We start from the raw sequence: 16,269 nt of genomic DNA, 5'->3' as shown, positions 1-16,269 counted from the left end.
GGAAAACTGGAGGGTCCCGCTCCCTAAAATTTCCCACATGAATTACTGGAGATACGTTGGGAGCGCCTAGTACGTTTTGCGGAACGTTTTGTTCGAGATTTGGAGGGTGAACGTCGTTGCCTGGCCCGTTATCTGGTAGTACAAATTCCCCGTGACCCGCTTGGTCCTGACCAGTCATTTTATTCGTTTACTGTAGCAAAGGAAATGTGACAAATATTCGCCCCGAACGCCACCCAATTCCAATCCCAACTAATAGTCGAAAATAGGGAGGAAGCTACTCGCAATCAATAAGTTTTGTGGGGGGTATTCAACAAGTGGCCATCAACAAGAGAAGAGTCAAAGACTCACAAACAAACAGGAACCAATGCTCTCTCACTCTCAATCAAAACGGCTATCAAGCCTCAAGTACCTGTAAGAAAAAGTCTATGAGGGTTAGGGGACACAACTTACCAGCCCTTGGGTCTGGTTCACGAACAAATCAAAACGGGATTATCCACTTCCAAAAAGAAGACCCAAAAGCCAATAATCTTCGACTCAAATCTTAATAAAAAGCAGAATAGAATTAATAAACGAATATCAAAGAATTTATGAATCAAAAATTCTTCGCTCGCAACACAAGGCCAACGTCGGCAAGACGTAATTGGGAAAAACGTTGGATGGCCCAACTCCCTTGGATGACTCAGCAGCATGCCAACGTACTCAACGTTGATACGTCGATTCCCAAATTTCCAATCAATTTAATTTTCCACAATGACGAACCTACAAAATTTAAAAAGAAACAGATAATCGTGCCACACAAATAATTTGGAACGATACATGACCACAAAAAGCAGCGAAGTGTTTATGTTGAACGGGCGAACGATATATGCAACGTAACATAAACGTTAACTATGGGACGCCTCAATCTTCCAACACAAATTTGTTCAAGTTTTGTTTCACACACACAAAATCAAATGTAAATTGTTCTCAATCAACGAGTTTAACTGTACCCTGCATCTCCACCATTGTCACGGGTAATCTAGTTCAGTACACTTGTTGATGAAAACCACTTGTAAAAAGCACCATAATGCTGGTCAACGACACGGCACAGAACAAGACGGTGGCCTTCACCATTGGCTAACTACACTAATTGTCTTAAACACTACACTAACCTAACCAATAGTGCCCTAGTGGAACTAACACATTCAGACACAAGCTAGAGCTAACACGCACACAAGCAAGAGATTAACTCACACACAGGAGAAGAGAGAACTAGCATCCACTCAGCGTGCTCAGCAGACGAGAAGTGAAGTAAGATCTGGACTAAATCTAAGGACGCCAAGCGACACAAGGCTGGTAAGCAAAAGTAAGGCGAACAGAACGGGACGTGGCATTATCATTGCCTTCTTCCGGGGATTGAGCTCGCGACTTTTTTGGCTTCGAATGACTTGACTCTTCTAACGGAGGGAAGACTTCAGCTGCCCCATCCTGCTCTGTTGAAGTTCCTGCCTTCTGTTCCGATTGCTGATCGCTCCGCTTTTCGTCTTGCCCTTGATTGCTCAGTAGCCACGGTCGCCTTGACTGCCGCTGTCAGTTCCATTCTTCCTCGTCGACATACACCTCCCCTTCTTCTTCTTCTCCCTGCTCAAAGTCCAACGAATCTGGTTGGATATAGTTGACAGGCCTCTCATTGTCTCGTCCATAATCGTTTTGATACTGCGGCTTCGCCTCAAAATAGTTCCAATGGGAACCATAGTCCTCCCTTGAATATCGAAAATCTCTCTCCCGCTCGTTCCGAAACCCGTCTTCTTCGTATCGCCCATAGTCTGGGCCTACCGTAATCTGGTTGTGCAAAACGTTGGTGAAAGGGCGCACTTGGGGGGGGGGAGAAATCACGCGGCGGGTAACGAAGAGGAGATCTTGATCTTTCCATAAACTGCCCTGTCTCGAAATGTACAAGTGAATGCTCACGCCAATGAAAACGTTGCTGTCGATCTCTATCCCGTTCTTTATCTACGTAATTCAAGGCACGTGGGTCAATCAAAATTTTCTGATGCCTGCCATTGAAATTCCCAGGTGCCGACATCCTTTTTCTACGAGAGCTGAAATAAGTCTGAGTATGAGGGGGCGTGCCCAGGTCTAAGGAAGAGAGCATTTTTTTTTTATTTATCTTTATAGAGCTGAATATATTGTGTCTACACCCTTAGAGTCTAGCGAAATTGATTTCACTGTACAATCTATTTTTCTTCTTTTCGCTTCAAATACATAAAAACTCCTAGGATATCTAAAGCATGAGTAGATTCTGAAAGGTCTCTGAAAGCAAAGCAGTACAAGATTTAAGATATAGTGAGGCCTCTGTTGTTTTGAGAGGAAAAATCGCTGCATTTGCAGATTTGAAAGTTATTTAATTCTCCGTTGGCGGAAGCAGCGGTTACGCCTATTCGTCTCTGTCCCACACGTTTCACAACGTGACCATCAGTTGACGGGAAAACTTGCTTAAAGTTTTGGACCTTAAATTTCCTCTTTGTGAAAGAGACCGATCGTTTCAAACCTCAGCAGTGCGGTTCACTTTTCATCATCGCCACTTCATCCAGAGCATGGTAAATGAGGTAACAAAACCCTTAGAAGCATTAGTAATAGTGGTAGCAACCATGGATCTCATCAAGGCCTTGAGCGAGCGGCAATGGTTAATGTGGCACTTAATTAAAGATATCATAGTGGAGGAAGTTTTGGACAAGGAAGCTATAGCAAAGGCTATAATGGAGGATAAACTTTCACCTTCAACAGGAAAAGAGAAAACAACTCATATACCAGGCCAGTAATTTTAACTTTTCCGAAATGTACCTTAGGTACTCCGTCTATTATGAGAGGTAGATTACGATATTTTGATGAATCTTGGAAATGACTGTCGAAAGTTCCCTTGATCTTACAGAGCATCAGTCAGGGAACGAAATTAGAATTTTTTGTCAGCTCGTTTCAGGCTAGTAGCCAAATCAACATAAAAATGTCGGAAAGTCAATGGGCCCTCTGCAATCAGGAAATTTAGAACCTTGTAACAAAAGAAGCCATTGAGCCAGTCGAGGACTCAGAGCAGTGTTTTGTCAGTGGAGTGTTAATTATCACAAGCAATCGGGTGGTTTAAGGCTGATAGTAAATTTAAAGGCTTTAAACAAATATCTCTGTTAGCCTCATTTTCAAACGGAAGGCGTTAGTTAATTAGGAGATAATTCGTTCCAAGGATTTTTTACAAAAATTGATCTGACGTACGCGTATCTTACCGTGCCTCTTCACCAGGAAGTCAAAAAATTCATCAAATTCAGGTGGGGTGAAGCTTTATCAATTCAAAGCGCTAGCCTTGCATCCACCCCCTTTTATTAAAAAAAATACAAACCTTGTGAGTTTCCTTCAATCACAGTCATTGACTTTTTATTTATTTGGGCAATATTTTGCTTTTGAATTCTTGCAAAGTTGAGGCAAAGCGAGAGTTTTTGGTTACCAAGGAACTTTTAGAAAGATTTACCAAAAGATTACTTAACAAACATTAATGAGAAACTATTTTATATTCCAATTTTGCCTTTTCACAGTATGTGTATTCAAGTGTTCCCATAAACTAAACCAAACCTGAATAAAGCGGATAAAAACTAAACTCGCGGTTTATATTTGGCATCCTCTCTGGAAAATGGTAAACATAAAGTTAAGTCAGTATGGTGAGAACGTGAGCCATCCTGTGAGAATGGCAGTATTAAAACCTTTGACTTTCCTTGTGGTCGGAGAAAGTGGACAAAATTATTCGTCTTTTTTAATGTTTTTTTAATTTGTCCCCTCTATGGGAGATAGCCAAAGTCATTGGTATTTTTGCTTGGGCGATTAGGGCAAACGTTCCTTTTGTCCACCCGCATTAAATAGAATTGCAAAGGTTGTATATTGACGGTCTCTTCCGGTTCAAAAATAACTTAAGCTCACTGATTTCGTTAGATGACTGCTCTAAGATTTATGCCATGTGGTTTTCTAATTTAAAGAAATGTAACGGGAGGCCGATGTTGCTAAGGATCCGGATCTGACTATCTATTTGAACGCGTCAAACACAGGTTGGGGTGGTGTGCTCAATGGGGTCTTTACAAGTGGTTCGTGGACAAATATGGACCAACAGAGACATATAAGAAAATTGGAGTTTCTTTTTGTAAAAGCCTTCACTCGGCAATTCAAGAGAGTTTCGATTTGTCTTGTTGTATTCCCTTTCAACAAAATGGATTTAGGAAATACATTCAACAAAGAGAACTGCATTTCCAGAATGAAACTCCATATGTCGTCTTATACATTATATACATCGTATACAGGATATAATATAGATAAATGGTACATATTATATATAAAAGCAAGATGGACTCTAATGTATAATTAAAACCCTGTATATTTATTAATTTCGATTATCTAAAAATTTTAATAAAAAAATCGTTTATCTCTTCTAAATATTGGTTAAATAACTTGAACATAACATAGAGTACACGATTTAAACAGTTTCTGTTGTCGTCTAGTGATGTAAATCCCCTTCCCCTACGGCCCTATAAGGAGGAGATGATAAAATACACGGTAGTTGCCACGCGTTTAGACGGTACGTACACTTTCATGCGTACACGAAATAGACTGGACCTTACTTTGATCCTTTGATCTGTCTAATTCTGCCAATCCAGGGATACTAGGTCAAAGTGGATAAGCGAATCTGCCCCATTCTCTCTGAAACTCATTTGGGAGTACTCACACCAACTGGCTGACAATATTTTACGATGATCCACCTTGTTGATCAACAATCGTCACTGCTTCTTTGACAATGCAGCCATGTTAATAAGAGCCCATAAATCTCCTGCATTAAACGGCTAGAACGCTAGCAATTCTTGAATGTACTCGTGAATGATTCCTTGTACGTTACCGAATCGACGAATGAGTGTTTCCTAAATTACGTTATAAACGACCGACGTATTGAATATATTTGACACTCTCCTCCTAACCTCTGGTAATCCCGCTGTGCAATCATTTTCATCAGGCATGTAACTGTCATGAACGATAGCTTTAAATGACGTCAAAGTTTCGCTATTTTTTAAATGACGTTAAATCAGTGAAAATTCGCGCCATTTCCGAGGGTCCCTGTTGAACGGCTTGGTAGTAGTCTTGGGCAAATGTCCTCTTGGTATCTTCTCTTTATCCGGCTAAAAATGCAGTCTGGTTGATGATAACCCCGGCGTAAATGTGGACGTAAAGTCTTCCAGCTGGTGTTGGAACTCGATCTGCAAGGTATGGTCTTATTGTTTACCCTTGTTCGTTGGCGCACGTCTTTTACGCCGCCAGTTTAATGAACACTGACTGCTCTTTAATAAACACTTTTTGGCGTTGATTTTGAAACTCAATTCTTCTTTTCTTGGCATTTATCGCCCTTTCGTCGCCATCTGTCGTCTTGTCCCTTTTCTCCTTTCTTAGATATTCTTTTGCCACATGTTTGCATCCATTAAACAGCTCTTACACCTCTGCCGTCCATTGAGTGGCTGCCAATTGTTGCTCCTCGCTCGCTCAGGTTCCCAGCTTGCTTGTATTTGCCGTTCAATTTAGTCACCTCAGCATAGGTTTCTTCAAGCACAAGCTAGAGCTACCACCACTTCTTCATTAGAGGCCGCTTGTTCGATCAAGAAGCTCAGTTTACTTGCTCTTTGGGTATGAGCGCGATTCGCCATCGTGCAAATTGCAAAGGCAACTTTAGGATCGACTGCGCCTGCGTCACTTTCGCTGGATCGCATTTCCCTTTATTATTCGCTACACCTTTAGCGTAATCATAAGTTGACCAAACCGGTTAATTTATTTACTGAATGATTAAACTAAAATGGTTATTTTACCACAGCGAATTTAAGATTCGCTTGATATTACGGTATCTGTCCACGATTTTCTGAATCAAATTCAGTTGCCTTGGCTTCTTTGCCCTTTGGCTTCGAATTTCCAAAACAATATTGAGAAGCGAACATGTTTTCTTAATATTACCGAGCGACCATATAGTTAAAATTAAAAATACTTCGATTCAACTGAGGATCGCCTGTTGACGATCCCAACGGTTGCCTCTTTTGATCGAGTCGGAAGGTTATTTATCAGCAGATTTGAATTTGAACGACGTTCAGAAGCGATTATAATGTGGCTTTATTTCGAGTTAACATTATCGAGTCGATCTTTCACGCATTTCGGTTTCGAATTATGAACAAGAAATTTTCAAAATTTCTAGCCAACTTAAACCAACTTATAATCTGAGTTTTATACCTTTAATGTTAAACATAATGTTGTCATGTAGGATAAGGAGTTTAGTGGTTATCTATGTAGTTCTGGCCAGTTTACTTAAATACAGGCATAACACATGTTGTTTTCAGCCTAGAAGTAGACTTTGTCTACTTCCGATTCACTTCTTCTGGTTGGTCAAACAGATGGATATCTGTTTGACCATGTAATGACCACGTGGTCCTTTCGTAGTCACGTCTGCCTATTGCCTACTGCCTTGCGAGACCTACGCTAGCCTCAATAGGATACTCTTGTAGTTGCTCTATAAACGTTATAGTAGTAAATACAAGTATTCTCTCCTCCAGTTTGAGTACTTCCACTGAATTAGTTATTCGAAGAGTGTACTCGTAAGGTGACAGTGACAATATTCTCACATTTGCAATTTGAGTTCCAGAGCACCATTCGTGGATGGCTCTCAAACCATAGGTATACGATCCGTCTAAATCTGGTGCAGTTGGTCACCCCCAGATATTAACTTTACATGTACTTCGTTTCTCATCAAAATAGTTGCAAACTACAGCAAGAATATAATTAGGATATAATTATATATTTTTTATTGGTTCCAGTTAGAGACGGCCTCGCAACTTGTGCGGCCTTTCTCTTTACATCACGTCGTCCACAAGGTTAAAGAACCAGCATAGTAACTATTAAACGAAACTCACAGATATATTGCATTATAGGGGCGTATCCCACCACGTGGAATTTACGAAAGTAGCACGAAATCCCCATGTTTCGGCCCAAAAATGTTACTAACTACGGCGAATTAAACTGATATACGAAAGTCCGGCCACCGTTATCTAATATTTTCTATGTACGTTACAACGAAATGATTGCCTTTTGACGTAAGAACTGTATTAGGCCAGGATTTCGTCCTCTGTAATGCCTTCGCCGCCTCCTCATCAATCGAAACAATTTTACGCTCGGTCAGCGTATTCGCCAAACATTATACAGTCGGCCAGTAGAGAAAGAAAGCGTGACAAGCCAAGTATTTGCGGTTGTCAGTAACTTTATGGTTGATTGGCTTTGAAATCACTAAGTTAAGGTCGAGCGATTTACATGCAATTAGTAATTGATGGTGTGATTGCTTGTAATAAAGTTAATGCCTTAACTTACCTTTCTTTTTTTCTCCTTCCTTGTTTTCCTTCTCGTTAACAAATTTTGTTGTAGGCTAACAGCTGGCTTAAACAGCTGTCGACCGTTTAACTTATAGCCAAGCTGCCAGCAGAAATTCTCCAGTCATCTAAACATTATAAAAGAATTCTCTCAGATAATGGGAAACGGATTAACGGTTGAGTGACTGTTGTTTTTCCAGTCCTCAGAGATTCCATCTTCGATGGAGATGGGGCTTTGGTTAACCAATTTTTCATGAACCACTCCATTTTATTTATTTTTTTTTGTGGTGGGGGGAGTGGACCATTATCGTAATACTCGTAGCCGTCATCACCTTCAAGAAGATTCATTCTCCGTCTTCCGACATTTTAATTTTGAAACCACGATTAAGATAGGCCACCAAGTCCCATTCCGGCAAAATAGCACGGTAACATTGAAATGGCCAGACGCATCCTTAGACTGTGGATCTCGTTCAAATGGTGACTGCTCCGTGAAAAAGTCAACGAAAAATTAACCGACAGTTTGCACCAAATACGGGAAACGGCCAATTATAGCTATGAATTGGACACCAAAACACTCCCGCTACCTTCGACACTGGCTACGCATACAGCCGACACTGGCTACCTATACATGGCGAAATTAAATACCTCCCGACTTGCCTCTTGACTTTGCTACCCCTAAAAAAATGCCAAAACTTTGGTAACATGATGTTAAGACATATTTTTTAAAAAAAAAATCTCCCATTTTTTCCGCCATAGCTGGAATGTGTGTACTTGTCGATATGAAACTCATCGCATCATGATCCCAACGGCAACAACAATGCATTTTTATTTGCAGAATATCTTATAAAGAAGATCTAAGGAGATAATCGATCGAGATCCAGACAGTGGTCAAACGACTTACGGACTAGTAATTCAACTATTGAATTGACAGCATTACTCCGAAAGGATTTAGCCTATTCCGAAAGGATTTAGCCTATTCCAAATGTCCAACCACACCAAAAGTATCGTAGAGTAATGGCACCGTTGGTTTAATAAACGCTGTGGAGGTAGCCATTTGAACAGACGGGATTTTATTTATAAGTCAATTATTGAACTACTATACTTTTTATAAAATAAAAAAATTATGATTACCATGCAGACGAAATTAAAGGACTGATTTCGTCAAACCAAATACACCATTTCATCGTCGAAGGAATTCCCAAACTGCTGACTAACAAGAGGTTGTATACATGGCGTCGGATCGAAATGCGGAAAAGTTGCGTAGATTTCTCGTTAGGGATAGAACTTTCAGGAAACCTGATGTGAATAACAAATGATAAATGTTAATATAAAGGCATTTTTATTTTAAATGTTTATTTTTATTTGCATCACCACTCCAGTAAAGAAAGCCTTTGACCAAGCCTTTGTTTAAGTCTAACAAGACCAACTCGAGGGTGTTGTGCAACCTGTGGCACCGGCTAGGCGATAACAACATGTAGCTGGTTCATCCAGACATGTTCCTTCTTTGGAGCTTGTTAATCCTGCTGATCTTGTGGAGCATGTAAATCCACCGATCCAAATTTGGCTGTTAAAATTGCCGTGATTGTCATCACGTAGAATCTGCTACTCCAACGGAATAGAACAATGCTGCTAACAACGCTGAAATTTTGGCGATCCAACGAACAGGCTTTTTGCCAAATATTTTAACGTGGCTTTGAATTTACTTGATTGGTTCAAATCATTGATTAAAATACCGCTCTCAAAAAATTGGTAGTATGCCTATAGCCCTATACTTCTTGTTTGCATTCAATATCCCAAGTATGTTTTGGTCTATAATATTTAAAATGTACATGAATATCAAAATATTTTCACTTGACTATGAATTTCTTATTTATTTGCTTCAAATAATTTTATAAAAGAAGGATATCGTATTCAAATAATTGGCAGTATGTTCAGTTGGCATACTGCCAAATAACCTACATGCATACTATCCACATAACCTATTTGGATAAAGATCAAATCATTTTACACGATCCTTCCCAAATGTTAACCTACTTGATTCCTGCTAATTAAAGAAAATGAATTTAAATTTTTGGTGAAGCAGAATCTAAATGGTCATTTCGGAATCGTGTTGAAGCCAACCAAAAAATAAAAAGCCATACGATTCTTGTGTTAAGTATACTTTGAGAAGGAGCAAGAGGTAGCCAGTGTAACCATCTATGCGTAGGAGGTTGTCGAAGGTAGCATGTGTCATTTTCCCATACATTGCAATAAACTACTACAAGTAATCAGTTGCTTAAGAGCCATTTCCACTGTATTCTCGGACTAGCACACCGACAGGTTTGAAGAATGAATAAGCTGATACAGGATTAAAAGGCCATAATTAAACAATATTGTGTACAGCCTTCGAAAATTGTATCTTAGTTTCATAACTCGACTATACAGGCGATCATCAATAAATTCTTATGTTTTATTGTATTATGTGGGTTTTTTTAACAGTGAAGGTAAAACAAGTAGAGGAAAACAAGCACAGGTATGAGAGAGGCAGTAGCCATGAGGGAAATGAGGATGAGAAGAACAAGATAAACAATGCTGATGCAAATGAATAATGAATGACGACATATGAATGTGAGATGAATGACGACAAATGAATGTGAGTATGGGATTGAAAGCGTAAAGACGAGTGACGGTAATTGGGAGATAGGAACGAGAGATGAAAAACAAGATAGGTGGAAGTACGAATAAGAGGTTCCAGCAAACAACTGCGTTATGACAAAACAAGTGAAAGAAACGATACGATACCTAAGTTCACGATACCACGAACTTTAAAGAAAGGAAGAAATGTCGATTCGATTATGCTGCTAACGTTAAGTAGGTTTGAAGTACGGGCGACCAGAGCGACTGCGGCAGGCGCATAGGCAGCTCCGGGTCGGATGCTGTGGTTGGAGTAGTAGTAGCAGTCGCTTACTCGGCTCGTGGAGTTTTTACGGACGTGAAATGATGCTGCAGAAGCGCTGCCAGAGATCAACGGACCCACCGGACGGACCACAGTTGCTAGCTTTGTGTATCTAACAAATAAGGGCTATTTGAATTTTCGTTTCTCACGAAACGTGAGTGCCCTGATTCGTTAAATATTGTCATATTGCCAAAGTCTACCAATATCAAGCATTCTGTCCCATCCTTCTCGTGTCAGACGGCCTTGATAAAGCTGCCTAATTTTTTCTTATACCTCGTTTCTCTGGAATCACGTGAAAGCATTGGCATTGGGTTCCCTTTACCCCTAAATTGCATTTAGAGAGCGGAAATTTTCCTTCAGTCTAGAGAAAACGTTAAAATCCCTTCTTCCAGCAGAAACGCGCCATTTTTTTCCATTGTGATTCAAAAAAAATTTCCGTTTTTTATGGTACGAATACTTGAAAATTCCATTTTATGGTTTCAAGGAGAAAACCGTTTAATTTTCATATTAATTGTACTAGTTTATGTTTTTAATCGTAAATTCCTGCTGTGGTTATTTAACGAAAATAATTTTTATTACGTTAAATATGCATTTTTGGGACGCAGTTTTTATGATTCGCTTATTTGTTATTTTTAATTTCTATTATTTTAGAAACATTATGCAAGATTATTTTTTAATAAAAAATTATGAATGAATTTCACGATTAAATTTGATAAATTATGAACAAACATAAATTCAGTTCCAAATATGTATTCAAACAAAAGAAATACAGTAGGACATCATTTATAGTTTAATTTAGTCCAAACGTCTTCAAGGATTTTTCTGCCTAATTTCTCGTTGGCACACAACAACTGCCGCAGAGATGTCCCACAAACGAAGTCACTGGGCAGTACTGATTATTATCTTGCATTTGACTTAAATTGTTCACCACAAGCTAGAACGAAAAGAAAAGTTAATTGATATTGATACAATTTGATTTGATCTTACAACAAATTATATAATTATACATTAGATTTGCGATCAATTACTCCTCCTGAAGGGTTAGACGTTGATGATAAAACTGGACGTGGGATTCCACATTTCAATCTTTTCTGGCTGATGAAGCACTAGTAAAGCGTCCATGGCCTCCTGTGCCATGTCAGTCATATTAGGTTGATGAACCAGCGAGAATAGACCATTGATTCATTCTAGTGTAGAGTTCTGAAATTCGTGTCCAGCTTTCCCTTGGTTCTAAACAATAACATAAATGAAATATTTCTTTAAATTAAGTTTAAATGAGACAAATTACGTTTAACATGAGCAGTGGATTAGCGTGAATCAATCGGACCATGGACAATAACAAGTTTTTGTAAGAAGGACCCTCTTCCGACGCTTTCTCCTTGAAGTTCTTCAGTGGATTTACTTTTTCTTTTAGTGTCAAACTCTGTAAAAACGAAAAACAAACATTAGTGAACATTGAATGATGTGAATTGATGAACGGCATGTATCTACATCGATTAACAGTATTATAAACAGTGTTTTTAATACACATGAAATTTGATACAAAATTACAACATTAAGCCGGTTACCTGGCATAACTGCACATATGTCCATGATGGATGAAAGAGTTGTTGTGTGATAATTCTACAGAAAAGATTTGTGAAATTTTAGTTTTATGAGCACGAAACCAAAAAACACTAAAAACGGGTAGAACTCACCTGTAGAGGGAAGCAACAAGGACATAGTGAAAAGTTGGTGGTGAGTGTGGATTTTCATTTGGCAAAACTGCATCAATAGTTAAAACTTGATTATTATTATATTTTTTTAATTTCAAAGTTTGTTTACCAATTAATTGGCAGATTTATCGCAGTAACAGTTTAACATTCATGGCTTCATCAAATCTTGTTGTATCTTTTGGTTGGCCACTTAGGAATTTCTCTAAAGTTTCTAATACAATTAGCAATGATTCATAATAATTTTTCTCATAGTCAGGACCATGTGTTCTCTGTTCGAAATAGACATATTAACATGATTTCTTTGCTTATTTTCTGAGCTTGGTGATATTTAGAAATCTGTCAAACTTACTGATTCATTGACCCTCTGTAAAATCTTTGTAAGTCCTGATATCACAAGAGAAAATTTAAATTTGCTGATTTGGATGAGACACTCCATACTTTGTTCCACCATTTGACGTGCATGTCATGTTTGTTGTCCTGTTCGGTAGGGTAACTTGATGAAAAAGAAAAGAAATGTCAATATGGTCAATAAAAATGAAGTTAGATTTTGAATTGAATGTAAACAGATCCATTCTCAGCAGATTTCCCAACAGCAAAGAGAAGAAGAAATTTTCCCAAGTTCATGACAATAATAGCGAGGGACCTATGGCGTAAATTATAAACACTCGTTTTTTTAACTAGTATAATTCTGCTCTTTAAACAATCACAAAATCAAACAACGTAACACTTTTTCTTCATTCGTCTGTTCTTCACTCACTCAAGATGTTTTGACGCGGTTGCCAGGTTTACCGAAAAAAGTTAACTCACAAAGAACAGACATAGATTCAGTTTCAAATATGTATTGAAACAAAGAAACACAGTAGGACATAATTTGATTTAATTTAGTCCAAACGTCTTAAAGGATTTTGTAATTTTTGTAATCCGTGCATCTATTTTGGTGACAGTATCAGAGTCAAGCTGATCTTTGAGAGAACTCTCCCGCATTGGAACGGGGTCATTACGCTGCTTGTTTCCTATTTTTGTATTGAAAGACCAGGCAACATTTCTGCGCCCATCTTGGATAACTTTGATCATCTTCAATATTGTAATTGGGGTCTTCTCTGTTGATTCCATAATCAATTGAATTATTACTAATAAAAAAAAATAAAAGGTTATACTAAGATGTAGCACATTATTAGTCATAGAATTCTGAAACGAACCAGCTAAGACGGCAACGAGATTTATCATGTGCCCATAAGCTGGACGGGCATCATTAAGCCTAACTTTCCATGTAATTCCTATAGCCAAGGTTCCGGACAAAATCGAACTCCACAACTTTTTGGAAACTCCGCTTTCTGTATTGTAAGTTCTTAAGCGTTGGACGAATACTCCAACCTATTAGATAAAACAAGAAAAATGAGAAATTTGAAGTGGTAAAATAATTGAAAAGGGAAAACATACCATGCTGACGGAAAGCTCGACACTTCCAAGCGCCAAATCTAAGGCGACTAGTTCGGAATAATCGTTCAAAGGCAGAGTTACGGAATCAGTGAAAGTCTTGGTAAAGTTGACTAAATTCCCTTAAAAAATAACGGCATTGCGTGTTTTTTCGCTTTGCAAACTATTTAGCCCCTTTACAATCAGGTCTAATTTAGAAAACAGGAGTTTTCGGTAACTTGTCAAGTTTCCGTCATCCAAACTCACCGACGGTTCTTTGGGTAAAGCCGAGGGTAAAGCTATATAACGAAAAAAAAATTATAAAAAGCAATATGGAATATTGAACAATAATTGCTTACTTTTAACATTCAGGTCCAATAGAATGTTATCACCTATATCATCAAGATCACGATCGTTTAAATCAACGAAATATGATGACATACCCGAATCGCCTGAATTATTGATATGTGAAAATGTTTTTTGATTTGGCAGCAGATTTGAGACCCTCTTGTTCACCTTTGGATTTTTCTTGATAAAAAATTACAAATATGACAAGTACAATACAAGTATATGATTAAAACACAGCCAACTAGAAGCAATCGAGGCATTCAAAAAAGGATTTAATTACCAATAAACTGAGAATCCTCGTTGTATGCTTCTTCTGAGTCGCTACTATTAGCATTAAATGTCGCAGCCATTCGATTCTGAAAATTTTTGATCGCCAATATAGGAGTGGACGTGTTATCCAATCTCTTGCTCAAAGGTCCATGATTAGGAGAAGCTAAGTTAACTTCATATTTGTTTTTCCTCTTCTCCACTGGCTTTGGTGTTTCCTGGGCTGGTGGTTTTACGCTTGGGAGTATTCCCGAGTTGTAGTACGCTCTTTTAAATCATAATTGATTCCACCGGAGAGAGATTCAATATGGACGAGATCTCATTTTTCGAATCTTCAAATGAATCTAGGTGAAAATTGAAAAAAATATATTTATTTTTTTAATATCTCAAGCTAATAATATACAATATAATATTTACTTGGGAAGTCAACTTCTGTTAAAAAGTCTGACATTTGAAGCTCGGTCCTGGATTCCGGAAACCTTCTTTTTTTCAATGTTATTAAACTCCAGTCCCAAAAATTGATTCCTCCAACCTTCAGATCCATTGGTGGATGTAGAAAAGTCGACTTGTCGTCGCTCATCCAGGTAGTGGGTATGGAAAAAAGACGGTCATGGGAACCACGAGCACTTGCTGTATGAATAGGACTGTTGACTATAAAAAAGAGTAGAGGGTCTTTGACATTCCCAGTGCCGTCTACGTTATAATATTTTCCTTCCCAGCGCACCATTTTTGAATTCTGCAACTACTTGTAAAAGGCTTTTTAAGTTTGTTTAGAGTACACAAATCATATTTATCATATCATTCATTATATAAATAAAATTAGGTGGAGGTCATTATAAAATTCAATGCAGTACTCAAATCGTTTGTTTGGTGCAGTATTAAATCGTTTACGCAAATAATACTACAACGATGCATGCGTCACTCAGCGGGAGGGAAAACAACTAATCCTTACCTGCTGTGTGTACACTCATGAGTGACTGCATATGTGCATTAGTCGTGTAGTCTGCTGCTGTCAATTGATTTTGGTAACTTGGAATATTGTGGACGAAAAAAGTAATTAATCGGACATCGGATAGACCTAACTAGGATAGCATGGATAGCATTGTACGGCATTTGGCCACATTGTAAACCATAAAAACGTGTTTGAAATAGGCTATGCTTTTAATAACCAGTGACATCATTCAATACAAAGACATTTGCATTTCAATAGCAATCTTTTTTTCTTATTAGTTTTACAAAGAATTAATTCAGAAAATTAAAATACATTCGCAAAATTAGTCCTGACAACTGATTTAAAAAAACGGCCTGAAACCTTAATTTGCCCCACGACTACCATAAAGTTTCCATCCCGTTTACTAGTTATGATTATGACTAGAATGTGCTTGGTATCAAATATTGGCAATTTTCAATAATTCAGAAAATATCAAAGGGGAATTGCTTACCTTATAAATAGGATGATGGTTGATACGCGGCCGGTTTACTGTAATTAATCTGTTCTTTAAATAGATTCTGAGAAAGTACTGAAGCCTAGCTGACATAGGCTAATTGCCCAGCTAGGTCTAATCACAACAAAATTTAGCAGGTGCATAAAAAAATTTAAAAATACCTCATAGAGGGTAGCACATTGTCACCATAATCAATTTGAGCAATAATAGGAGCGGATAGAAGCATTATTCTTTATGTTTACAATTAATTACAAATATATTTATCGGGCCTTATTTGACTTTTGACAATCAAGTAAATTCCGAACAGTTCAATTTGTAACCTAATATTACGGTGAATATTTGACAGATCTAAAAACATTCCGTATTGTTTCTACGTTGTTCTCAGTTTATTTAGTATTAATTGTAAATAAATTTGTGTTACGAAATATATCTTTATTTTAACTTTTTTTACGGATATCGGTTATTTAGAAGTAAATTATAGCTAAACAAACAAGCTTCCACTGTGACAGGAACTTACTAACCGTTATAATTTAACTTAAGCTATTAATATGCCTCTTCCCTCTGGCAAGCTTCTTGATGAAGAGGTCAACGCAATTTTTGATTGCTAGTGGAAATAATAAGCGTCGTCGAAAACGGGAACTCGGTAGCTTGATGCCTAATTATGAAACGAAAATTCGCAAGACGGCAGAAAGTTTACTAGGCGAATGGCGTGAAAATGGCGAGGCAACTCCAATGGGAGGTAC

General features: G+C 38.0%; 3 long non-coding RNA genes across 3 annotated transcripts; all 3 read right to left on the bottom strand.

Annotated features, from left to right (window-relative positions):
• Positions 1–11,072: 11,072 nt before the first annotated feature.
• LOC124340297 lies at positions 11,073–11,959 on the bottom strand. Its single transcript, XR_006918032.1, has 4 exons — positions 11,904–11,959; positions 11,624–11,758; positions 11,343–11,565; positions 11,073–11,269 (listed from the first exon to the last, which is right to left on the bottom strand). It is a non-coding gene; the product is annotated as an uncharacterized LOC124340297 (long non-coding RNA).
• A 73-nt stretch (positions 11,960–12,032) lies between these two features.
• Positions 12,033–12,795, bottom strand: LOC124338740. The gene is made up of 3 exons (XR_006917987.1): positions 12,400–12,795; positions 12,160–12,319; positions 12,033–12,099 (listed from the first exon to the last, which is right to left on the bottom strand). It is a non-coding gene; the product is annotated as an uncharacterized LOC124338740 (long non-coding RNA).
• An 84-nt stretch (positions 12,796–12,879) lies between these two features.
• On the bottom strand, positions 12,880–15,625 carry LOC124325281. The gene is made up of 7 exons (XR_006915419.1): positions 15,524–15,625; positions 14,499–14,823; positions 14,095–14,425; positions 13,826–13,994; positions 13,491–13,765; positions 13,250–13,424; positions 12,880–13,180 (listed from the first exon to the last, which is right to left on the bottom strand). It is a non-coding gene; the product is annotated as an uncharacterized LOC124325281 (long non-coding RNA).
• Between the last annotated feature and the right edge of the window lie 644 nt (positions 15,626–16,269).

This window comes from Daphnia pulicaria, chromosome 1, assembly GCF_021234035.1.
Source record: "Daphnia pulicaria isolate SC F1-1A chromosome 1, SC_F0-13Bv2, whole genome shotgun sequence".
Lineage (NCBI taxonomy): Eukaryota > Metazoa > Arthropoda > Branchiopoda > Diplostraca > Daphniidae > Daphnia > Daphnia pulicaria.
This window is presented reverse-complemented; position numbering and strand designations above follow the sequence as displayed.